The sequence below is a fragment of the Microtus oregoni genome, unplaced genomic scaffold (assembly GCF_018167655.1).
Source record: "Microtus oregoni isolate MIOR12 unplaced genomic scaffold, Mior012 000022F_ref0000154, whole genome shotgun sequence".
NCBI lineage: Eukaryota > Metazoa > Chordata > Mammalia > Rodentia > Cricetidae > Microtus > Microtus oregoni.
In genome coordinates, this window is record NW_024543081.1 from 28,756,626 (window position 1) to 28,783,447 (window position 26,822).

Below are 26,822 nucleotides of genomic sequence, written 5' to 3' on the forward strand. Positions count from 1 at the left end.
AATACTAATAGAGTTGAAATTTGTCTCAAACCGCTGCCTACTGATTTGCAATATGATTTTAGATGTCTCATTACCAACTTGCTATATAATTTGCAGATGTCTTATGTTTCTCCCAGATTTGAAGTTTCAAATATAATGCATATATACTGTAGAGGAGAAGCGGAGGAGGCTAAGGGAGAGGACGGGGCAGGAGAAAAAAGAAGGGGAAAAGAGATCGTTTCCTCTCCGTGTCAAACAAGAAGGGATGCCAGTCACCGCAGGTCAGATACAAACTGGATTTATCATAAACTGCTAGATGTCTCCCCTAAGAACACATGTGTTTGGCTCATAGTCCACAGCGTAAATATTCTCAGGTTAGCTGATGACTGCATCCATCATGCCTAAAGTTTATCTTGTGATCTGTTTTCAGGGCCTTAAGAAAAGAAAGAAAACTGAAAAGGTCTAGGGAACCGAGGGCAGCCAGTCCTGGTGGTATACATGCTAGGATGCTGAGAGAGTCAACTGATGGAGTTGCCTCCTGGCCAGAACTGTTTCTTACAGCTAGACCCCTTGCAATCTCCTTCTTTTATTAACCAGACCCACTTCCAATACCAATTCTTCCTACCTTCCTTCTCTAATCTACTGAGACAAGACAAATCCCTATCTATGTTTGTCAACAAACATTGCATGCTTCCTTCATTGTATTCTTCCTCATTTGGAGCTGAAGCCATTTTCTTTTAAATGTCTCTTCCTACGCCTGCGTGGTCATCAAGATGACTATCACGTATCTTATTGAATCCACTGACTTTTAGAGACCATAACATGGATGACCCTAATGTCCATGTCAGGGGACACGGAGAAAGAAATGTTAAATATGAAGAATGAACACATGAACAGAAAATGACAGGATGAAAAGTGAGGACTATAGCAACCGGCTATTGACACAGAATAGTCAGGAAGACCAGGTCTCCATAGCATGAAAAGCGTCCCACCAGGATTCTACTAGCATTTGCATGAGTATAAGGAAAGACAAAGGTCGATCCAGAAAAATAAACACTTGAGTACTCACTGAAACTTCTCTTGGTACATAACTCCTGCTAGAATTTTGAAAAGTTGAGAGAGATTGTTGGAAAAAATATTTTTCCAGGGTGGTCAAAATACATCATCCACTTATACCTCTAATAACTAGCCAAAGGTGATTATAACAGATGACGTTTTAAAGATACATGTCTTAGTTACTTTTTTATTGCTGTGATAAGACACCGTGACTATGGCAACTTATAAAAGTAAACACTTAATTTGGGACTTCGAGTTTCAGGGTATTAGAGCCAATGGCTATCATGGCTATAGCAGCATCATGGTATAGCAGCAGATTAGCAGAGAGCTCACATCTTAAGACACACAAGCCAAAGAGACACTATAAATGGCAGGAGTTTTTGAAACCCCAAAACTCACACACTTCCTCTAGTATGGTTACCACACGTATTCCTTTCCAAATAGTTCCACCAACTGAGGATGACGTATTCAAATAGATGAGCCAATGGGGGCCATTCTTCTTTAAACCATTACAGTGTGAAAACATTTTTATAATATGATACAAAGACAATTATTTGATAAGGGAAAGGACAGGCTGAGGAATGGTGGAAGAACTGAGATTGGCTTTGCTGAGTCACAGACCCAAGTGAGAAAGTAGAAGACAGTGATGGTGTGGGTCAAAGGCAATGGTGTGGTGGTAGTGGCGGTAGTATTTTTTTGGGCATCTCAATATCAGCCAAACATTGTACTTGTGTAGTCTCACTTATTCTTCACAGCAGTCTTAGTAGTGGGAGTTATTCTGATTCCTCACTTACAGGTGAAGAATATAAAGTCAAAAAGTTAAATCATTTATTCAGGATCCCTTGGCTAGCCAGTGTCAAAGCCATGAGTTAACCCCAGCTTGGAATCCAAAGCTTAGCAAACCCCTGCTGTTCTGCCATCTACTTTCCCCCTTCCTCTATCTTGAAACAACAGTAGCCTAGAGGCCTTACTAAGGAAAAGGAAATTTTATCAAACCTGACTCACTGTAAGAAATTCAAAATAAATATAACTCCCCATACTAATTCTAATTGGGGTGCATGTTTTTAAACAGAACTTGGTTTCAGGAAAGATCAGTCTTGGTTTCTTCTGTGATAAAATACTCTGACGAAAGCAACTTGAGGGAGAAAGGGTTTGTTTTAGCACACAGTTTCAGGTTTGCAGTTTATTGTTGCGGATTAAGTGACAGTAACATGAACATGAAGCAGATAGTCACATTATATCCAGACAGAAGAAAATAATGAATATATCCATTGCCTGCTCTGCTCACTTTCCCCATTCCTATATATCACAGGATCTACTGCCTAGGGAATTGTGCTACCCACATTGGTTGGGTATTCCCAGCTCAGTTAATGCAACCTGGTGAACTCTTCACAGTTCTCAGAATCATCCCCAGTAGATTGTAGATCTTGTCAGGTTGATAATTCACAATTACCACCAACCGTCTTAGACCCCTCCAGGTCTGTAGACTGTTGCTCTGTTTCTAAAAGCAGCCCTCAAAACCCATTGCCAACCTGAGGTCACAGTATCTGCTTTCAGAACATAACCATGTGTTGGGAACTGTGAAACCCTAGATCCTGGATTTCTTGTAAACAACTTGTTTTCTCCTGATCTGAGTGCCTACAGCTGTTCTTAGCATGAGACCCTCAGGAGTTCCTGATGGCAGGGGAATGGTTTCTGGTGCATTTGGCTGGAGCGTGGCTATCCCTATATAAGCTGCCCTCGGACACAATAAAGAGGGCATTCTTGGGGCATTCCTGTTTCAAGGATGACCTGAGTCTCTGTCTGTGCATCTTTGTGTGTTTCAATCTCCAGCCCCTTGCCCGGTTCATGAACTGTATGGTAGCGCATAGAGCACAGACGGCCGTGGTGCGCTCCAATTAGGAAAACCACTGACACTAAGCAAGGTGCCTGACCTATTTCATGCGATTATATCTCTATGTTTTTCACTGTCAACTCTTTAGGAGCGGAAAATAGAGCCATTAACTCCCATTTACCCCAAGTGAGGGAAGAAAATGGCATTGCTAATTTTATAACCTGATGCGTCAGTAGCACCCTACAGCTAATAGAAAATGGATTTCCAGATGTCTAAGATGTGTACTGTACCATGGTGCAGTACATGTCACCTTGCATAAACCAAGGATGCCTTACAGTTTACAGAGTGCTCTGCTGACCGTTGCTACGTACAATAAAACATGGTGAGAGAAAGAGTAGCACTGTCTACACTAGAGATAGAAACACTCGGAGTAGTTTAATTATATGTTCAAGGTTACATAGTAAATAGGGAAAGGAATTAGAATTTGAGATATTTCTTTATTCTTCACTCTCTGAGCTTATGTGATTACTGGCCTATCCTGCACTTGTAGTACCATTTCTTTTCTAACCAAGTTAAATAGGCATAAAGACTTGTGGCTGCTCATTAGCAAGCTTTACAGAAATGCAGTTAGTAAACTGTCAGTATTTATTATACAACATACAAAATAATAGGATCACAATTTCAAGGGTTATGTCCTATTAATGCTGTAGTTAGTTTTGCTTTGTTTTGTTTTGTTTTATTTTACCAGAAGCACAAATCTGATGGATTCAGAGACGAACGTGTTGCTATTCTGTTTGAATAAGGATGTGTTTGGGGGCATCCTGAGCCACGAGGTCACACTGTTCCAATTAGTCACTCTGCCAAGTCAAATTAAACCAAGAGCAGAGACATGAGATGGAACTATTCCTGGTCAGAATCTATTCTGTTCCTACCCATAGAACAATATCATGAGCTCCTGTGAGCTTTTGTGAGCAATAAGAGCATCACTAAATGTCCTCCTGCTAAGAAAATGAGAGCCTTTCATAGGTCAGCCTCGGGAACCAATATTCAGCCGCAGCTTGCATTCAGGAACAGTCAGTGCCTGACACCCCTGAAAGAGCTGAAAGAATAGACCAAAGACTTGACCCCAGTCTACCAGAGAGGCCCCAGGTTATTGACACCAGAGAAAGCTCTCATGGAGCCAAAACACAAGGCTATTTGTTTAAGGATAGCTGCTTATCTGTCATCCTTGTTGAACACTGATTAATTCTTACATGAACCATGCTTATTATCATAAAGCCCAAATGAGTAAATATGGATGAGGGGAAATGGCCGTAGGAAATTAGACAGTTGTGGTTTAGAAATCTTAATGTTTCTGGAGATAGGGGCATATGCTCAATGGTAGAACACTTGACTAACTAGCATATACAAGGTCCTGGGTACTATCCCCACCACTGCACAAGGGAACAAAATAACCCAAACCTCACTTTTTATAGCTATATAACTTTAGATAAGATGGTTAACATCCCCTATCTTTAGTTTCTTCTTTTATACCATGAAAAATGACAAATACATCGTCATCTAAGAAAAGACCCATACCTATTAAGAGCTCAACCATGTGGAGGTAAAACCTTTAGAACACACAAACACAAATTTCAGATAGCTAAAAATCACCTTTAATAATCTAACAATTGTCCAGGGTTACCAGTACTTATATTTTACATTAATAACCTGCCTCAATATGTGTTTATACAAATATAAGATATATGTATATATATTAATGTCTATGTAAAATATCACTTTAAAGTATTCTAATTATATGTGAGACTATGCAGTTGAATTTACATAAGTAAAATAAACATATCAGAAAATTCCACCCAGAGTAGAAGTTTAGTGTTTATGATGTTACTGTCTCAAGGTGGGAGATGCAAAATGATGATGATGATGATGATGATGATGATGATTTTTCTATCCATTTCTCTCTTCTAAATACTTGTGATAATTAGACTGTCATTTTGACACAACCTAGAGTCTCGAAGGAAGAGAGACTCAATGAGGGATTATCTAGATCAGGTTGACCTGTGGACACGTCTGTGGGGGATTGTCTTGATTGCTTTAACTGGAAGGATACAGCCTGAAAGTAGGCAGCCCCATTTTCTAGCTCAGGAGCCTGGATTCATAAAAGTAAAGAAAAGTGTCTGTGACCTAAGCATGCATGCATTTATTCCTCTCTTCTGTTAAGTGTGAATGTGATGCGATTAGCGATTCAAGCTCCTACATCTCTGACTTCCCCACAAGGACAGACTATCACCTGGAGCTGTAAGCTGAAATGAACACTTTCTCTCCCAAGTTGTATTTGTCAGGATGTTTGATCACAGCAACAGAAATAAAAATAGGACAGCGTTGCCCACATTTAATCTTAGCTAAAACTCCAGTGTATACCTTTTATAATCCATGTTTTTCAGGGAAAGAAATAAAGAGATTGGGTAAATAGCCTAAGGAAGACCGTGCAGTGGATTCAGCAGAGTCTGACTCCAGGTGGTAATGAAGGCCTAACTTATAGATGAACTAAAGATAATATTAATACTGTATAAATGTTTTAATACGAGAATCTTGAAGAACAAATATGGAGGGTGGAAGACTGATTGAGAAAAGGCTTTCTTATCTCAAGAGGATAGAGTCAGAGAGGCTCTATGTATAGCTTGGCTTGTCTGGGAAAGGCTGTTCACTGTGGGGTCAGGAGTTCAGGAAGGATGTCTGAGATTGAAACCCAATTGCATCCTAAAATATGGAGAGGTAGGTATACCTAATGTTCAGAAAATGGAAAAAAAAAACAAATCTGTACTGATTGTATTATATACATTTAGAATACATGAGCAGGTGACAGTGTTTGGTGGCTATGTAACAAAGTTCTGCTGCAGTTACCCTGGAAAAGGAAAGAAGTAACAAAAATAATCCATGATGATATTGTGCCACTCTCAGAAGTGATACTTCCTGGAATTTGACAAGGATTTCAAGGATCCACTGAGGACTCGTAAACTATGGAGCACAATGATCTTCAAGGAGCACCAGCCCAGGCCTAGCCCAACATGCTACCCCCATCAAACTAGCTGGACTGCCCCTACCCTCGAAACAGCTAAGATGGTCCTGCACAAGCCATTTTTACCCAGGAAACAAATCACTGAACAAATGTGTCTACTTTCAAGACGAATCTGCACTTTCCAGCCCCTTGAAGTCTAGTGAGAAAGTCAGTCCTGGAAGAGTTGCGGCTAGTTTGCATTTGGAACTCCTAGTCAATTGGGTCTCCTATAGGACAACTTTTCAGAGTCTCTTCCTTTACAATTCCTTCTTTCCAGGATCAGTTCTTTCCCAAACAGAACTTTAATGTGCGCTCTGTTGCCAGCGATTTCAAACCTTCCTACAAGGCATCCTTGATCTTTGCTGTCCAGAGTTTCTTTTAGTAGGAAAGGATTTTTTTCCCCCTATAGCATGCTCTCTGTGTATTCGCTCCCTTTGAAACAGATCCAGTAATATCAAACAACCTTGGCTTGCAAAGCTACAATCAGTCTTGAACAAACAGGGCTTCTATTCTCTTTGAAGGACTTGAAGTCAAGGTTGGAGTGTTGGATGGGGGCACAGACTGGTGAACTAGTGTTCTGTAACTCTGTCTTCTTAGACATTACAGGTGTCAGGGGTGGACAGAGGGAGGTGGGACGGCAAATAAGAGACAGGGGAGGATCACAGGACAAAGAACATCAATTAGCAGGAGCTCAGAGGCCTTCCTGGATTCTAGGAAATTGAGTTGCGGATATTGGTAATACGGAAGAGAAGGCAGCAGAGATTGCAGATACAAGGCATTCTGGGCCAGTGCAACCCTTCTAATACTAGCTGCAAACCAGAATTTTTGTAAAGCACTAAACTCAGGGGACCGAAGTGATGTCTCGGCAGTCTTACAGAAGGATCTAGGTGTAATTCCCAACACCCTATAACAAGGAGTGACATCACGACCAGAGGATTCAACCTACTCTGTGAGCCCCAAGCACACATGTGGTGTGCATGCAAGAAACACTCATACACATAAAATAAGAGCAAATGTTTAAAACATAAACTCAGCATATTGTTTTGTTTCCTGTATGTTCAAACAGTAAAAAAAATTGTTTTACAGATAAGTGTCTAGACCAAAATATTCATTATTGAAAAGCTGAAAGTTTTATTATTTTCTCCAGGAGAAAACATAATATAAAATTTAGCCCTACTCTATTATAATTTCTTCATTGCTCCTATAGATAGAAATTGCAGGTTTATGACATCATTCATGACCTTTCTGGCACTCTCCATCTTCGTCTTTTCTTTCTCTTTAGCAAACCATTCCTCACTCCAGGGTCCAACCTAATTCCATTATTGAGCATTCATGGTGCATTTTGTACACTGATGGAATAATTAAAAATGTACACAGAACAGTTCCATGGATAGAGCTGAGAGTCCAGTAACGCCACCCATCAAACTTCGATCATAGAGCAATTGCTAAGATCTTGCAGTTTTGGCTTCCTGATCTCTGAAAACACATCCTGGCTCCTGACTCACTTCCCGTTAGGAAGCAGGTGCTCAATAAAGCACTGTGGTTCTGGTTGTGATGTCTTGGGATTTGGGGGTTCATCTAGCACCTGATCACATTGCTTCATTTTGTACTCTGGGCTCTGATTCTCCCAAGAGTCTGAACTTTGTCTCCCAAATAGTCTTTGCCAGTAAGCACTGCATTTGTGCCTGTAGGTATCTCCAAGCCATCTGTTGCTATCCTTATGACGTCGACATCTAGCTAGATGTTTTCTCAGAGGGGCTTGGACCATGATTCGGTGGGTAAGAGCTCTTGTACTGCAAGCATGAAAACTTTGGTTTTGATACTCAGCAAGCATGGAAAAATCTGGTCTGGTTAGGAGTGCTTGTTACCTCAAAACTGTGGGTAGATCCCAAGACCTTGTTAGCTAGCTAGCCCAAGCAAAATGGACACCTTTTGTGTCAGTAACAGATATTGTCTATAGCGGTTTGAAACAAAATGGCTCCCAAAGGGAATGGCACTATTGGGAGGTAAGGACTTATTGGAGGAAGTGTGTCACTGTGGAGGCGGGCTTTGAGGTCTTTTGCTTAAGCTTCACTTGATGACCCAGTCGGCTTCCTGTTGCCTACAAGGTGTAGGACTCTCAGCTACTCCTCCAACATGTCTGCCTGCATGCTATCATGTCCCCCCCACCCCCCGATCATAATGGACTGAATCCCTGAAACTATAAATGAACCCCCTCAATTAAATGTTTCTCTTATAAGAGTTGCCATGGTCAAAGTGTCTCTTCACAGCAACAGAAATTCTCACTAAGACAGAGTCTCACATTAATAAGGTAAAGAATAACATAGAAAACCCAGCAACATTCTTAGTCCTTCGTATGCTTGTTTATTGGCTGTGTATACCAACACACTCATGGACATGAAACACACATGTGGTAGAACATATACACATGCAGCACACACATATTCACCCATACACACAAAAAACATTAATACACACATACCATACAAGCATATGCACACATGCAGTACACACTCAGCATATACACAAGCACCTAGGAAAACATGAATATACACACATGCAGGCACATGCACCTCATACATGTACATCATACAAAGGTACAAGCACCACACACGATACATGTACATCATACAAATGTACATGCACCACACACATCATACAAATGTACAAGCACCACACACAAATACATGTACATAACAAACATACACATGCATACACATCACATACACCCATGCATACACTCACCACACACACAGCACATAGTCACACACACAAACTTTCACAGATATCACCACACACACGTGCACAAACATACACACAAATGAACGCACAGGTTTTCAACTTTCCTCCTCATTTTCATGCTTAGATCTCTATCCAAAATCTCCTAGCATTTTCTCTCGACTTTGTATCTCCTGAGCAGTTCCAAGGCCCTTTTCAATCTCTTCCTCTTCTGACCTCTGATAGAACTACTAACTTCTCTTTGAAAGCTCATTCTGTGCAGGGGTAAAGATAAGCACGTAACATCGTTTTCTCTAATCTCCATGAAAATTCTCCAAGTGTTGCCTCTAATTCTGATCTGTAGATGAAGCAGAGCAGGTCTGAGAAAACGTGTCACGATCAAAGTCATTCTCCATGTCATAATGTCAGAGTTCAAACCCAGAACTGTTTCAGCACCAAAACTCTTTCTAGTATATTTTATCCTATCTTAATTTCATTTTATCATACACTGTCCAATTAATCTTGCTAAATCATAGATATGCTCAAAACCTATAGGGTGCATTTTAATTTGAAAGGGAAAAATATGAACACCTTGGCCTGAATTATATATATATACATATATATATATGTTTGTATACATATATATATGTTTGTATACATATATATACGTATGTATGTGTGTATATATGTGTGTGTATGTGCAATACAGATGAATCAGCATCATGGTGCCATTAAAACTCTTGGAGTTGCCTTATTGTAATCTAGATTTATGTCTGATCATGTTTATTAAGAGTATATCATAGATTGCTTTTTGCAAGGCAAAACTTGGTGGGTGCCAAAAATGTCAAAAATATATACCATTTTAAGCTAAAAAAGGCCAGACCTTGATCATAATCTATATCAAGTAATTCACTGTTATCAAGCTCTTGTGGACCTGTCTGTAGGGCAGAACAAGTTAGTATCACCTAACCAAAGAAGAAAAAAGGAAATATTTAAGGACAGGCATAACAAGAAATTGAAACTGTCATTCTTTCTAAGCAGAACATTGCTTGGTTCTTTGTTCATATGGTGGCAACTTTTAACTTTCTAGAATGTGGAGACACTAATCTTCTGAGGTGAGCCTTTTTTCATCCAGGCTCATAAGGAAAAAAGGGAAAATCAAGGATGTTTTTTAATGCTATTACCTTCAAAGTTGGGCTTTGAAAACTAAACTCAAGAAAGCAAAGAAAGCCACCTTGGGTGAGCATTTACTCTGTGCTAAGCATTCTATAAATAATCCAGCTTTTTAAGTATCAGTGTTCTCTTCTCATTAGAGAGATGGGAGGGCATTTTCCAAAGCCCACACCACCAATGAGCAGAACATCACTGGTGAAATTCCAACGTGGTCCTGCATGATCCTAAAGCCTGCAGTCTTGGTTATAGTTTCTAAATAGAGTGTATAAATGACAAAATTAAAGCCATGTATTACCGTAGTTAGACCAATGAATGCTTACAAGCTTTTGTGACCAGTTTGTTTCTCTAAGCAAATTAAATATGCTCACTTCCAATACTGCTTACACTATTCATTACCCAGAATAGATTAATCAATTATAGCTAACTTACAACTATTTAAACAATTAATATACTTTATTGGATTTATTGAAATGGTTTCTCTCATTTAGGAGACAATGCAAAGGTTAACTTCAGACTGGTTCAAGTCTAATTGTAATAAATTTTAAGAAATACTGGGTGAGTCAGATACCTAATGAGGTGTTCCCGAGGCTTTGACTAGGGTATCAACGTGCTAGGTCCTCACATTTAGCTAGTGTCTATACACAAAACAGGGAAATACAAAAGAGTGTTGTTGGAAGTCAAGAGTTGTTAGTAGTTACATAAAGAGACTAATGCTCAACAGAATGACTCCGTCAATTATACCCACTTGATAGGGTGGGATATTTTGCAGCCATTACACACCACCACATCTGTTTCTAAAATGTAAAAGTGTTTTAAGTACTGGAGAGATAACTCAATGGTTAAGAACATGGTCTGTTCTTCTAGAGGACCCAGATTCAATTCCTAGCACCCACATAGTGCTTAACAACTTTTGGTGACTGTAGTCCCAGGGAATTTTATACCCTTTTCTAACCTCCTCAGGCACAGTGTGTACATGGAACATAGATATACATGCAGTTAAGACATCCATACACATAAATTTCAAAGATAAATAAAATCTCAAAAAATTTAAACATCTGTTTGTGTGTGTGCATATGAATGGACATGTGTGGAAATGAGAGACAACTGTAGTTGTTTCTCTTCCTCCATCATGTGGGTTCTTAGAATTGAATGCCATCGTATTGAAGTACTTGAATTATTAAACTTTCTCTCTGGCTCCGCAAATGTCATTTTTGCTTCCTTCCTTGGCTCCTACTTTTCTGTCCAAAGAGAAGACTTGGTTCTTCTCTCTTGTCTACTCCAATCCCCAGAGAGACCCCATCTAGACTCAAGGCATTTAGCACCATCTAACACTCAAAATCTTCCAATGATGCTCTCTGGCTTTCTCTTTCAATTTACACTTGCATGCAAATTCAACAATTGGTTTTGATTGACATTTTTACTCAAAATCTGAGAAACACTACAAGATGGTCTGCTTTGGAATTGTTGATGTGAGCCCTTCCTCATTCCTCCCACAACCCAATCAATTTCTTTTTAAGTCGTCTGTGTCCTTCAGCCAGGTCTTCAGTCACTTAGTTCAGAAGCACATGGAGGCAACTCTTTTTGTTTGACAGTATCTTGTGAAATTATAATATCACTTCTTCCTTTTTCCTCCTTCTAGTCTCTCCCATGCGTTCTCTTGGTTTCTTTCCCTCTTTATATTCCATGTCAGGAAATACTGTCTCTCGGCCCTGATAATGTGAGTAGACACTGACTCCCCCAAGCCCTGAACTGCTTTTGTGCTACCATCTAACCTGAGCTGCTATCTCTTATCTATGTATTTTTCTGAGACTGCCGCTGGCGGTTGTCCTGCATTTTAACCCGTGCCCCTACTTTCTGTTCTCAGTAGGGAAAAGCAAACATGTGCTGCCTTCTATCTCATCAGATCAAATCCCACATTATGATGGGAGGCCATAATGTACCACATGAGCACACACGTGCATATCTGCCTGCCCTTATAACCTTTCTGTCTCTCTAGCTACAGCCACGGTACACCTGCATTCTTACTTTAACCATGACCATAGCCTTTTAGAGTGAGACCGGGTCTCTGCAACTAAAAACAATGATAAAATTATGTGAAATGCTTTCTTCATCAAGTGTCTAAGTCACTTTAATCTACAAATAATAAGAACCAGAGAATCTTAAAGCTAGCAGCGGGACAATATTGTGAGCTCCTAGCAGTGACAGAGAAGTGTCAGAATTTGTGTACTTCATTACTGAGACTGAAACTAAAAATTAGAAGTAGGGAATCCTAGTTACAAGGAGAACTGTAAATTTGCCAATGGTCTCTGAGAGCAACATTTAACCAGTTAAATATTATGGTAATGACCCTGGAAAATAGTGACTGACATCAGAGTGTGGTCTTTTCAAATGCCAAGGAATAAAGCAGAGGTTGTGGGAGAGCAGCTATTCTAATAGATGGGTAATGATAGAAAAACACTACTATCAGAAGCAAAGTAAAATAGGCATCAAAGCAAAACAGAACAGGATGCAGAGTCCAAAGTCCTTTACTGATGGACGATTACTAATCAGTGAACCCACCCTCTTCTTCCTGCGAGAAGAAATCCAATTATAGAGGAGAAACATAAACATTTCCAACTTCTCCAAACTTACTACTCACTACTACATGCATTTGATTTTATTTTTTCCCACTATTATTAAATATAATCCTTGCAGTCCTGGTTGAAGCAATAAGAGAAGAGAAAAAATAAAATGTATGAGAACAGGAAAGGAGGAAGTCAACTTATCAATATTTATAGAAAATATAAATGCTATGAATAAAAGATTCTGAAAATTCCACTAGATGCTCTTAGAACCAGAAGCACATTCAAGAAAGTGGCAATCAACATCCAAACATCAGTAGTTTTTCCACATACTGTTAATGAACATACAGAAAAATAAATCAGGAGAATAATCCCATGCACAACAACTGCAAATACTAAAAATGCCTAGGAATAAACCTTTACCAAGGAAGTGAAAGAGCCCCAGTAAAAATCTTTTAAAATATCAGATAAAGAACTGGAAGATGATTTTTAAAATTTCAATATTTACAATTTGGCAAAATAATATTAAGAGAAAATTCTGTTATCAGAGTTGATCTCCAGATAAACTCAGTTCTCATCAAAAACTCCAATGTCATGTTGGGTGCTGGTGGTGCATGCTTTTAATCCCAGCACTTAGAGGCAGAGACAGGCAGATCTCTGTAAGTCAAAGCCAGTCTGGTTTCTAAAGTGAGTTCCAGGACACAGGGAAATCCTATCTCAAAAAATAAAAACAAAAACAAAAACAAACAAAAAAAACACAAAACAAAAGACAAAAAACATAAAAAATAACCTCAAACCCTCTGATGTAATTTCCTATATAAACAGTGTAACGGAAACCCTAAGAATCATATGTAAGCAAAATTGACCCAATAGTCAACAATCCTAAGAAAAATGAATAACTCTGGAAGTATCATCACCCTTGACTTAAGGACATGCCACAGAGCAATAGTAACAAACCCAACAAAGCATTAGCACAAATATAAACATGCAAATCAATGGAATAGATTAAGAGAAACCGAAGTAAGCCCAACAGTGAAAGCCACCTTCTTTTTAACAAATATACATTGGAGAAAAGATAGTTTCCTCAACAAATGATGATGGGGAAATTGGTTAGCCACATGTAGAAGGACAAAATTAGATCTGTAGATTTCACTGTATACAAAAATCAACTAGAAACTCTAAAATTGCTGGAGGAATACAGCAGGAGAGTGCTTCAAGATGTAGGAATGAGCAAGGGCTTTCTGGAGAGGACACCAAAAGCTCTCAGCAAATAACACCAAGCTGACAAATTGGATTGAATGGAATTCTAAAAAACAAAGGCAACAGTAAGGAGAGATCCCACCTAGTAGATTTAAGTAAAGAGAGATTCCACCTAGTACGAGACATCTCTGCCTAATGTACATCTGACAGAAGGTTAATGGCTCAAATATATAAAAAACTCAAGAACTAAGCATCTAATCTATAGATGAGCCAGTGTAAGGAGCAGTCAGCTCTCAAAGGGTGGTGATCTAAGAATGGTGAGGAAGTACATTAACACACGCAACACCCTTTGCTATCAGAGAAATCCAAATTAATCTACAGCGAGACTTCATCTTACTCCATCAAGAAATCAACTATGGGGGTAGATAGATTGCTCAGTGGTTAAGAACATTGACTGCTCTTGCAGATAGAACTTGAGTTCAGTTCTTAGCACCCAGATGGTAGTTCACAACCATTATAAGTCCAGTTCTAGGGAATTTGATGCCCTCTGCCAACCTCCATGGGCACATCATGCATATGCACACTTACAGACAAACCACACATACAAACTAAACTAAATTAAATAAATCTTGTTTCAAAATATTTTAAAAGAAAAAAACTGCTGAAAAGGATATGGAGAAAAGAAAACTCTCACACTGCTGGTAGAAATACACACTGGTCCAACACCATAGAAATCAGTATGGAGGTTGTCCACAAATCTAAAAGTGGAACTACCATACAGCCCAGCTCTGACCACTTCTTAGTATATTTCTAAAATTCTATAAGTCAACACGCCACAGAGATATGTGCATGTCTATGTTCCCTGATGCACTATTCATGATAATCAAGTTATACATCCGTCCTGGGTGTCTATCAACAGAAGAATCTGTGCAGAAAATGTGGTCTCTATGCACAATGAAGTTTTGTTCATCCACAATGAAGAATTATGTCATTTGCTGGAAACTGGATTTAACCGAAGATATCTCATTAAGGGACATAAACCAGACCCAGGAAGATAAATAATTCATGTTTCCTTTATCTATGGGCCATGGAATTCTCTATAGATAAGTAAAAGCACATGTAGATACAGATGGTATAGACATGGGTATGGATGTATACGTGAGAATAAAGCTGAAGAAACTGGAAGAAGGAAGGCTAACAAAAGGTCTAAGGGGGATTGGACACTAAAGAGAGGAACTGGGAGCATGTGACTATGGCTAAAGGACATTGGCTGTGGCTAAAGGACATCATACTTGAAGGAAAGCCCAGACTGTCTACAAGGAATACATACCAATACTAAATAAATATTGTGGCCGTCACCATTGTACTTAAAAAAAGAAGGGGAAATATTCATTGAAATGCTAAAAGTTTGCCCTGAAATAGCTTTATAAATGTGCTGTTATAATGAATACAATGAAAAAAATAAGCAGGAGAAAAGAGATGGAAAATCATCAACATGGTAAAGTAATTTTACTAAACTCACAAGATTAAAAATGTCTTATTTTTTTCCTTTTTCTAAAGTTTCTGCCACACTGTGTACATTTTGTGATGATTAGAAAGAGTACAGAACCCATAAGCTCAATTATTTGAACAATTGGTTCCCAGCTGGTGTCTCTCTGCGAGGCAGTGCTGCCTTCTTAGAAGAAGCACATCACTGGGGGTTGGCTCTGAGACCTCATAGCTTGGCTCTAAGTCCAGTTTATTCTCGTCTGCTTCCTGCTGTGGTTGAAGATGTGATCTCTCGCTTTCCTGAAACTGTCACTTAGTGCCATGCCTCCCCACTAAGATGAATCTTTATCCTTCTAGAACCATAAGCCATGTAAACCCTTACTTCTATAAGTTGCCTTGGTCTTTGTATGTTATTATAGCACCATAAAAGTAACTAATACATTTCTCAGAATAAAAATAAAGTGTATCTAATGTACTGAATCTTCTAAATAATAAAACTTAGCTTCAGTTAGAAAAAAAAAAAAGTTATAACAGAAGCTTTGCCATTCTAGAGTACTCAAAGAATTTCCCAAATTACAACTGAATGTATGCAGTAGTTACTAAGTCAGCATGCTCTACAGGGCTAGGAATGGAATGTCCCAGCTTTGAGATTGAAAGCCCTTCATAAAGAAGGTGTACGACTTCAGGCAGCTTGTTTGTAATCACGCCTCAATCTTCTATCCACAACGGAGTCATGAAAACCTTTATATCCATGGGAGGAAGGAAAGGAAGGAAAAAAAGAAAAAGAAGGAATGTTTCACTAGTTGAGTTTTTTTTTTTTTATGTGCACTAAATATTGTAGCAAGTCAGCAGAAAGTTTGGTTTCAAATGCTAACTAAAGTGATCCAGTTTTATTCATTTAGCAAGTGCCAACTCAACACATTAGTCTCTGCTAGGTGATACAGAAAAACAATGAACAAGGCTTGGGCTCTGCTCTACAGAAGTGCTGGTAAAGAACTCTAGGAGACTAATGACTAGTATCATACGGGAGACTCCCTTTGGACAAACAGAAAAGACCATACTAGAGAAATGCAGAAGAGTGGACAAGGATGTGGAAAGGGATTACTCCAATCACAGTATAAGTTATTATTATTATTATTATTATTATCAGTAGTAGTTTGCATGTGTGCTTTCAAGCTTGTGACATGCATAAAGGTGTATTGTGACAAAGCACATGGCTAAGGCAAGTTAGGGAAGCATTTATTTGGTCTAAGGGGATACAACTATCCTGGTGGGAAAGGCATGGCTATAAGGGTGTGAGACAACTGGTAACATTGTGTCTAAAATACAAAAGAAAGGGAACTGGAAATGCCACTTCTCAGCTGGCTTCTTCTATTGTTCTTTTGGTTCAGCCTGAGAGCCGGATCTACAAAATGGTGCCCCCCACATTCAGCAATCCGTCTTGCTACCTCAGTTAAACCTCCCTGGAGACTCCCTCACAGACATACCTGAAGACATGTCTCCTAGGGAGTTCTGAATTCAGTCATTCACAGAAAAGATTCGCCATCATAGGAAGCTTCCTAGAACTCTTCACCACTGTTCACCTAGTCATTGACAAAGATTCAAAGCCAGGAAGCCTGGCCTCCAGCCCACATTCCTATCCATGACAAGTCCTGTCTCCTACAGTGGCTACCCTGCTTATGACTCGAGGTAACACATATAAAAGGTATAGCTTATTTCCTTTCCCATAATAAATACTCAGTAAATGTTATCTACCTTTAGTAATAACAAGAGTCGCAACAGAAACAAAAGTAATAGCAAAAGTAGTAATATAGCAGTAATAGGAGCACTAACAGCAGAATGTAAAACAGCTAAGAGGGCAGAAACTATTATTAGTCTGAGCTTAAAAACAACCTAACAAAGAATGTAGAGTGAATTCTAGTTTGGGTAGTATGCTTTCCAGCCATCTAGCTTTTGTTCCAGAAGAAAGTACCAATACCCATCTATGAAACATCTGATGATCTAGCATGAAAACCCACTGTACTTAAATTGAATTGTTGAATTTCCAATAACAGTGAGAGGGTTTAGAGAAAGGTCATGGCATAGGTGTTGTGCTGAAGGATTTGCTCATCAAGTACTCCATCCCCTCAGATGTACAGAGCATTTGAGTGTAAGTACCAAGGCTCAACCAGACCAGCCACTGCTCACAACCACTCTTCCAAATGGACTACATTACCTCCTTCTGAGACGGGAGAGCACAGCAGGCAGGAGGAGGCAAAGCCTCTGCCACAAGCCCTCCATCCAGTAAGTCACAAAGCCAGGCTTTTACACAGCACTATGTGCTCTACTGATTAGTGAACAGTGTAAGAATGCAATGCCACATGAAATGAAGGTGACTCAGACAGGGACTAGGAAGGGAGTCACAGAAGCTGAGAAAGGAGCTTCTAGAGAAAAAGCATTGAAGGCTACTGTGCAGTCAGGTAGGAGCAAGCAAGCCAGCTGTCAGACACTAACAGGAGCCTGTTCCAGCAGGGCTCTCCACCCTAGAAAACACATGCTTGGTTAGAATGACTTGTTTTTAAGTTGCATCTTGGTTTTAATTTTTGGTTTTATTGATGCTTTTTTGTTTGTATGTTTGTTTGTTTGTTTGTTATTGTGTACAAGTCCAAGGTCTCACAATTATTGTTTTATTTTTGCTTTATTTCAAAATGTACTCGAAGTAACAAAACAATATTTGAAGTCATGTTTACAAGCCCATTTGATACCTGCCCTACTTAAAACTCTCTTCAATAAATTTTCAGCTGAAGTAATTCTAAGAACTTCAGAATCAAAGTCATCTTGTCATTGAACAAACTGGGATTGGGTATTTCCTCTGTAACAGACCAAGAGTCAAATACTACAGGCAGAACAGTGAACATACAGACAATTTCTTATAAATTGTGTTTGTGTGTGTGTCCATGTGCATGCGTGTGAGTATTCTGCATACAAGTGAGTCTGTGTACACCGTGCCTGTACATGTCAAGACCAGAACAGAACACTAGGTGCCTTCCTCTGTCATCTCCACCTTTTTGCCTTGAGGCAGGGTCCCTTGCTGAATCAGAAGCTCACTGCTTTTGGCAAGGCTGGCTGGCCAGGGAGTGTCCATGATCTGCCTGTTTCTACTGCGCAATATTGGAGTCACAAGCGTGAGCATTTATGCCAAGCTCTTTTTGTGAGTGCTGGGGGTTCAAACTCAGATCCCCATATTAGCAGAGTGAGTGTTGTTATCCACCGAGCCACCTTCTCAAGCTCCAGGAAGACAAGCATTGTTCCTCTTGAATTCATGTTGTAGTTGAGTAATAATGGAGAAAGACAATGAATGAAATCTAAATAAATAAGATAATATGAGATAAAGACCCTTGATGCAAAATATAAAAGGCAGTGATATAAAAGAGATGAATCGTATTGAAAGCTTGCACTAGGTTGTGTGGTCATCAGTGACTCTGAAAAACATCTTCAGATGTTAGAACTGAGATGGACTCAGAAGGAGGAGCTCACAGTGTGAGTGTCTAAGACAGAGCCAGCTAGAAGGAACTGGCTGTTCAAAGGCCTCAGCATAGAAGAGAACCTGGGGCTTTGAGCAACAGAAAGAAAACCAGTTTGTCTGGTTCACACTGTGCTGGAGGAAGGGTAGTGGGGGATGAGATCTAGGACATAGGGACCAGATCAGAAAGGATCCTGTGAACACAGTGTGAGAAGGAGAAGCCTGGGTTTTTATTTTATTTGAAAGCCAGGTGAGGATGGCGGACAGAACAGAGAAAGACTTTCTTTTCAGTGGGAATGTGTCTACTTGGCAGGTGCATAGAGAGTTGTTTATATGTACTGAGCAAAGGAAGGTAAAAAAGCCAGTTAGGAAGTTATTCCAGTAGACCAGATGGACCAGAATGGGGAGGAAAAAAACCAGATGGTGTGGCTTTATTTAAAGCAAAACTGAAGGATTTAAATTTTTTCTTCAGGCTAAAATGAAGAAGTCTCACTCCCAAAGTGGATACGACAGTGCAAGAGACCAGGTGAAATCTAGAAGGATCACAGAAACTTTGACAAGAGAATTTGACATCGGTGGTGACAATCAATGAAATGCAAGGTCTGATGATGAACAAGGCAAGAAATACAAGGTCTAATGATGAACAAGACAAGGTGCTGGGATGTTGAGAAGGGAATTCCAGAGTTCTGTTTAGATATAAATTAGAGCTGATCATTTCCCACCCAGAAATATTATACAAGCATTTCAATTCATAGTGCAGATTTCAAAAGGGAGGGCTGAGTGAGGTGAAATTTTGCCTTTTCTCCAAATAGCTGGCAAGTCACACCTATGATAAGACAAGTTCATTTGAGGGAAGCACAAAGGGGCCAAGTGGATGTGAGTCAACACTAAGTATGTCTCCTCGCCATATTCCAGAGATCACGGATTCCACCAGTGTGAGATTCATATATTAACCTATGATGATAGATGCCAGCCTATTGACAGCAGATCCTTGGTCCATCACACCACCATATCACAAATCCCTACAAAGCTAGTTCACAAAAAAAAGGCTAAGTCACTGGCGTGTGAAACAAAACACAGTGGTCCTGTGATCTCAACTTTCACTTTTTTTCTCCCAAATCTCTCTTGACCATTTCTAGTTCCAAGATGATTTTACCCAGCACACAAATATGTACAGTTCCCTTGTCATTTCCCATGTGATACTGAAACTCAAGTCCTTAAAAAAGACTTTCCTTGACCTGGCGCATACGACACGAGGGAGTTATGTTTGCCATGGACCTGGATATATTACACAAGGTCAAATAAACTGGCAGCTGACTTCCCTTGGCTAGAACAAATAGTAACTTCTTTTCAAGCCATGAGCCAGTGCCTAGTGGGTGAGTGGCATGCAAAGAGTCTTCAATCTATAAGGTACTTAAGGATCCTAACATGTACGTTGCCAGATATGTTAACTTTCCCATGTGCCATTGGCCAAAAGAAAAGGGTAGTGCCTGCAATAATGACTACTTTGGGCCAGGCACTTGGACAAGTATCGTGGAAGATGCGTCATTTTATTTAATCCCTTCAGTAACAGAAGGATGTTTAAGCTTACTACAATGCTTAAGCTAAATGAGAAGAACCGGAATTGTGGAGATTATGCCATTGTCTAGGCTGAATGACTAGTAAGTGATAGAACTTTAAGTGGGGGGCTTACAGTATGCCTATTGTGCACAGCAGTGCATGAGGCAGTGCCTTGACTCTTTCAGCCTGTATCAGCAGAGTGAACCTCTTGCCTCGCCTACAATGGGGAAAACACTAGGTAGGAATCAGGATGAGTTCAAGTTCCACCTCTGTTGCTGATGGGTTATGGGCTACCGTAAGTCATTTCTCTTTTCTGGGCCTCTGCTTCCCTAGAAATTTCAGTTACTGTGTCCCGTCTTGTGCATATGATCTTGTTTCAGTGTCTCCTGAAAATCATTGACCATCTCTCTACCAACACAATTGTTGAAAACAAGCTTTTCACTTCCGGGAAACACGTGTCTCAGCTGTGAAGCTAGTGACAGTGTAACAACATGCTTTTACCCAAGCACTAAATGTGTGACTTTCTTTCTCTGTCTCTGTATGTCTGTCTCTGTGTGTGCATTCTCTACAGTTAACATCATTATTATTTAATTACCACTCCCACGGTAATCATGTGGGTTGAATTGGGTATACTACCAATTGAAAGAAAGACAGATTCAAAGAGATAGAAAAAGAGAGAGAGAAGGAAGGAGGGATGAAGAGAAAGACTTAAAAGGGTGACATCTTTCTAAGCAGGTCATTGTTATGAAAACATAGGTTTTAGAAGAATGTCTCCTGAGTCCAGTAGTATTCAGAAACAGACATCCTAAATTTCCCCCATATCCTAAAGACTGACAATCCTCAGTGACTTGGGGTAAAAAAGTCATGAGTTAAGGTTATAGAGCCAGACAGATGTGGGTTCAATTATTAGTGGTACCGTTTATTAGCTTTGAGTTATTTAGGGTTTTTATGCCTTGCCTGCTCCAAAGAAAAATAAAACAAAAACTGTCTTCTAGAGTTTTCTCAGACAATGCACGTAAAACCTGTCACAGAGTTCCAAGCAGCTCATCTATCAAGTAGCATTGGCTTTTGTTCCCACCAGGTTTTGATTTCTGGAAATGTTAACCATTAGACTTTCATCCAATACCAGAGGCTCAATTCAACTATGCCTTTTCAGAGCTACATTTTAAGCAGAATGCCCTGACCCACTCGTGGAGAAGGACAGAGTGGGGACTAGAACCTGGTTCTAGTACTCATTGTCTGGAGAGCTTCACAACGGTTAATGGCGAACACTCACTTGATTGATTGGTCACTTTAGAGGAATGATGCCCCCACAGGTTTTCCAGAAGACCTGACGGAGGTTATAACAAAATGTTCAAGACATCCCTCAGCCCAGAAAGAGTCAAATTAGGAGGCTGCCCTCTATACCTGGGGAAGAGTTGCTGTCTCCCTGCATGAGGACATCATCAGAGGGCATGGGGAGTTTGCAATGAGACTATCAGATAGTGAGTGACTGATGGGGAAGCCTTGTTAACCAATTATCTTTAAGAGGTGGAACCAAGTTAGGGTGTGGCTTTTTGGGACCCAGAGAAAAAAGGACCAGGTGCCTCTCTCTCTCTCTCTCTCTCTCTCTCTCTCTCTCTCTCTCTCTCTGTTTCTCTCTCCTCTCTCTCACCGCACAACTGAGCTTGGACTTCTTGTTCCAGTTTCATGGGTTTTCCCCTAATAGTAAATAAAAATACATTTGTTTATCTTTTAGCTAGCCTGGTTGTTTCCCGAATTGAGTTAACTTTTACAGGTGACAGCACAGAGTGGGTGATTCCACTCGTGTCCATATTCATCACCAGGAAGCACACGATGCAGGCAGGGACTGGGTGGAAGACCAGCAGCCTCAGACACTCTATATGAAATAGAAGCATCAGAGGTAGGCTCTCAGGAGTGACCACAGGATCTCGGCTCTTCAAATCTCTGATGTCTCTGCTCTAAAACAGACCCAGACAGAATTCAAACTCCCATCAGCCATAATCGGGGCAGGAACCCAACATATGCTTTCAAATCTTCTTGTGAGCCTTCCAGCAATGCTCACTATACTTAAACCTTTCATTCCTTCAGATTGTTAGAATATACTCAGGGCATCATGGAAGGTGTTGGAAAACAAAAGCATAGCATCAGTTTTTCTTGGCCAGGAGGCTCATGGGCGACACAGATGCTTGGCACCAAGGCTTCTCTTCCAGATTGTTCCAAACAGTTGAATTGATTCTCCACAGGAACATGTCTGAATTCTCCTTTGGCCTTTCCATGAACTTACACCACAGGTGCTTTTTGAAGACTAGCTGCATAATGCTTTTAGAATATTAGCAGTTGCTTTGGGGGGACTTGTTCATCCGGATCAAGATCAAAGAATGACTGTGATTCTCTTTTCAACCCAGGCAGTACCGTATTTGGGAATTCATAACATGCCGTGTACTATCTCATATGATATGGATGGTCAAACTCAGAACAGGAAGTGGACAGAGTTGAGGGCTTTCTTTCTCTCTCTCTTTTTCTCTCTCTCATCAATTATTATTTTTAATATCTATCTGAAGAATAAAATGCTATGTTCATTTAACCTGTCACTTTAGCTTGCATCCTTTACTTGCGGCTAGGGGATCAATGTAGCTTATATTTTAACCTCTAGAGTCAGGCAGAGCTCACTGATGAACTTTAGTATGTTTTAAATATGTTTCATGAGCGTTATTGCCCTCAATGTAAAAATGGAAGCAATAATTCCTATAGTCTTTCTATTATTGTTTTCAATATTTTTGCTGTTTGTTGTTGTGTTTTGAGGCTGGGTCTCATGTATCCCAGATTGGCCTGTAACCCATTATGTAGTTAAGGATGACCTTATACTTGAGGACTTCCTGCCTCCACAGGCAGGAACCATCATGATTAGCTCATGGAGGGCTAGAGATTGGACCCAGGGCTTCGCGCATGCCAGGCAGACACTCTACCAACTGAGCTACATCTTTAGCGTCTTATACATGCTTGTTCAATTAAGTTATAAAGGTTAATAGTTAATTACTCATTAATATTTCTGAATGGACTATATTAATAGCAATAGAGTGCACCAGGTTATAAGATGAGAACATTGTGAGTGGGCTGCCTTCCGTCACAACGAGGAGAGCATCTGAGAGATTCCTGCAATGTGTTTTACATCAGGAACATTTACTCATAAGCAGAGGAGTCGTGTGTTGACATGTGTGATTCGTTCGGCGCAACACACTGACACAGATGGGTTTCACTCCTGAATCTGCTTGTTCTTGTAATTTTCTTCTTACTCATCAAAAAAAAAAGGATCTGACGTGGCCCCGGTGTTTCTGCTAAATCATTCAAAACCGTGACATTCTGAGAAATCATTCGCGCTTTCATCTCCTTTTGGTCCTGCATCTAATTGTAGCAGACTGCCCACTTTAGTGAATTCTCTCACAGACGTCCTGCAGTGGATTTACATCATACAAGGGAAAGATCTCTCTCTTTCCAACCCAAGCAGAGACACCTGGAGATGGTGTTGTGCTATTGATATTAATAAGGAGCTCTAGGGGATAAAGGGTGGAGGAGGTCCTACTTAGGTGTATAAAAGAGTTCTGTAGTGTAAATAGTCTCATCGTGGCCCACATCACATTATCGAGATGGCATCACTAAACATCATAGTACAAGTACTGTTTTTCATTGCACAGAGGCAATACATGGAAATGACCTCAACATTACACTTTCAGGTAGAGAAAAGTGACAAGCTTTCAATGTTCACTATCTCTGTCTTCACTATAATTTATTTTTAGTGGCCATGATTTAATTTCAATAATGATAGTGTTTGACAACCAGTTTGCAAAATTCCTTTAGAAAATTAACAGTCCATTCAGGTATGCATCAGCACTCCCCTGGGTAAAATAAAAAACAATACCAGAATTCATTCAAACCTACCACGAGGGAATGGGTGACTTGGGGCCATCTGGTTTACTTTCATAAGACTGTTTCCTCATATGTAAAGTGAGTGAGAATCTCAGCTCTTCAGAACCCAGAGGACTAAAGATATGCAAAGCCTGGGGACATTGTGCACAAGAGGTCCCCAACAAGAGGAGCCATTGCTCTCTGCACACATGGATACTAGAATTTAAGAACTAACAAAAATTACAAGTGCAGCTTGAATCAAATTGCCTTGAATGGTGAGCTTTAGAAACTAGGATGGTAGAAATGGGTGATGAAGAACTTAGATGTTACTCCCAAAGGGCAGCTTATTCAACCTTAGGGGACACACTAGATTTGAAGTGGTCTATGAATTCATATATTTAGTTGTAATAGTTTTATATTGTTTTTGGAGAGTTTTACTCTATATATAAAACATGAAGCCTTACCTTTCTAGTTATTCCAAATATGTCACAATTTATACATACACACATTTTCTAATCAAATACATTTATTAAAGAAGAAAAATCCCTTCATTTAGAGAGTCGCATTCAGTAAATAATAAAAGAGACAGTGGATTGCTGTTGTGAAAAAGGATATGCACGCTCCATAAATGACAGAAGGTTATGGAATGGAGAATCAAAGGTCTATGTTGGCCATGGTATCGTACAGCACAGGGAGTCGGGATGGAAAGGGGAGATGGGAATCCATACAGATTCCTGCAATCACACCTTTGATCTGGGGAGTCCCTGGGTAAGCAGGAGAGACGAGAAAGCGACAGTGGAATGCTGGTCATGTCACACAGAGAAGCGACTCAGATCTCAACACAGAGCCCATCAATGAGGGAATTTAGCATGCATTAAATCAGCTCTGTGTATGAAGGGTCAAGAACTATGTCTGCTAAGGTAAAAGACAGAATCTTCCCAGTGAAAGCTGTTCAAGAAGGTAGCAGCAGCCGGATTCTGACACCACAGACGCCCTCTTTCCTTTATCTCTTATGTTAACCTATATGAACGGTGCAAAGCATTCGGTCGCATTTCTATACATACATATGATATATTTTGATCATATTTGCCCTCTCCCTTGCTCTTTTTTTTTTACTGCTCTCAATCCTTCCTCTTTTTTTTTCCACATCCCCAACAATCCCTCTTTTATTTTTATGTCCTAGCCTCTTCCTCAAGCCCAGCTAATTACCTATACACATGAAAGAAAATGTATGGTATTTGTCAATGAGACTGGCTTATTATACTCACCATCATATTCTCCAGGTCTATCCATTTTCTCTGTCATTTTCAAAAGATATAATTTCATTCACATTTATGAGAGCATAAAATCCATAGAGTCTGTATACCTCATATGATTCTTTAGCGGTAGCTATTCCCTCAGAAAAAAAATGAATATTATTCCTAAGGGACAACCCAGGACTCAGAAAAACCAAAGGCCATAAACAAGGTAAAAATCCCTCCCTCTCTTTCTTTCTCTCAGAACTTATGCACAGAAACAAAAGACTCAATTTTTCTTTACTTGGATTCTGAGTAGCAACCTAACTATGTCACTTTCTTGATAAAGATTATTTGATGATCTCATCTTCTCATGAGTACCCTTAATATTTTGCTATAACCTATAAACCCACTCATGAGAAAACTGGACACCTCTCCTATCTTCACGTCTCCCTGTCTTTCATTGCAGTCACACTACCCAGGACTCAGTATCCCAGCTCTCTTCATAGTCTCCCATCCTAAGGTCCTGGTGACTGCAGTTCCCTCTGCCTCTGGTGTATTCGCACCACAGGCCTCCTAAGCCCTTATCAGGCCCCTGATGACGTTTACCTTCCTCAGAGAAACCTTTGCTGACCACTGAAAGAAGGGCGGGGCAAAAAATTACATCCTGCTGTGAGAGCCGCTAAATTCTTTGAGTGGCACTGGCCATAAAGAACCTTTCCTGATAATTATATGATTAGCATCTAAATGTCTGCACGGTCTGGAAATTCCCTAAGACTCAGGAGTCTGCTGACTTGCTCATCTTTAACCCTTAGTCAGTATAGACTTTAATTCCTGATTTATATCCAGGAAATATGCTGGTGAGGAATTTTTAGGCATTAGAGGAATAAGTGGACACATTTAACAACAAGAAACTGATTTTATTCATAGGCATAGATTTGTTGAGCTTTTGTTTTATTCCTACTTTCAAGATAGTTCCTAAAAAAAATTAATCCAGGAAGCTTCAGTCCTGTGCTTAGAGCTTGGAGTCTTGCAGGAGACATGAGATGATGCTTTAGGATTCACTGTGACTGCATGGAATGGGCTTGAACTGTGACTGACACTGTGATGCAGGAAGCCAGAAAGAATAAGGAACTCTGCTAGGTATCATCTCATGGGGCAGGGACTTGATAAAGTCTTGCATCTTAAACTTTCTTTTCCCTGGGATCTTGAACACAGGCATTTGAAGATTTTCTTTTCTCATGGATATATCATCCTGGAAATGACTATACTCTTTTGGTAAAGATCCCCTTGTGTGTTCCCTCTGTCAGCTAAAATTCCTTCTGAAAGGGAGTTTTAACTGGGGATAGAGTTGAAGGTAAGCCAAGAATGCAAGCAATTTGGAGTTTCTCTTATTGGAATTCTTTTCCCAAGGCCACGTTTTCTCTAGTCTTGAGTGACATCAATTTGCTGAAGGGACATCATTAGCACTTGCTCTTTAACCTGGCTGGGGGTCTTCCTGATAAACAGCAGCACTGCACATGCACACAGAGACAGAATTAAATTAAAGAGA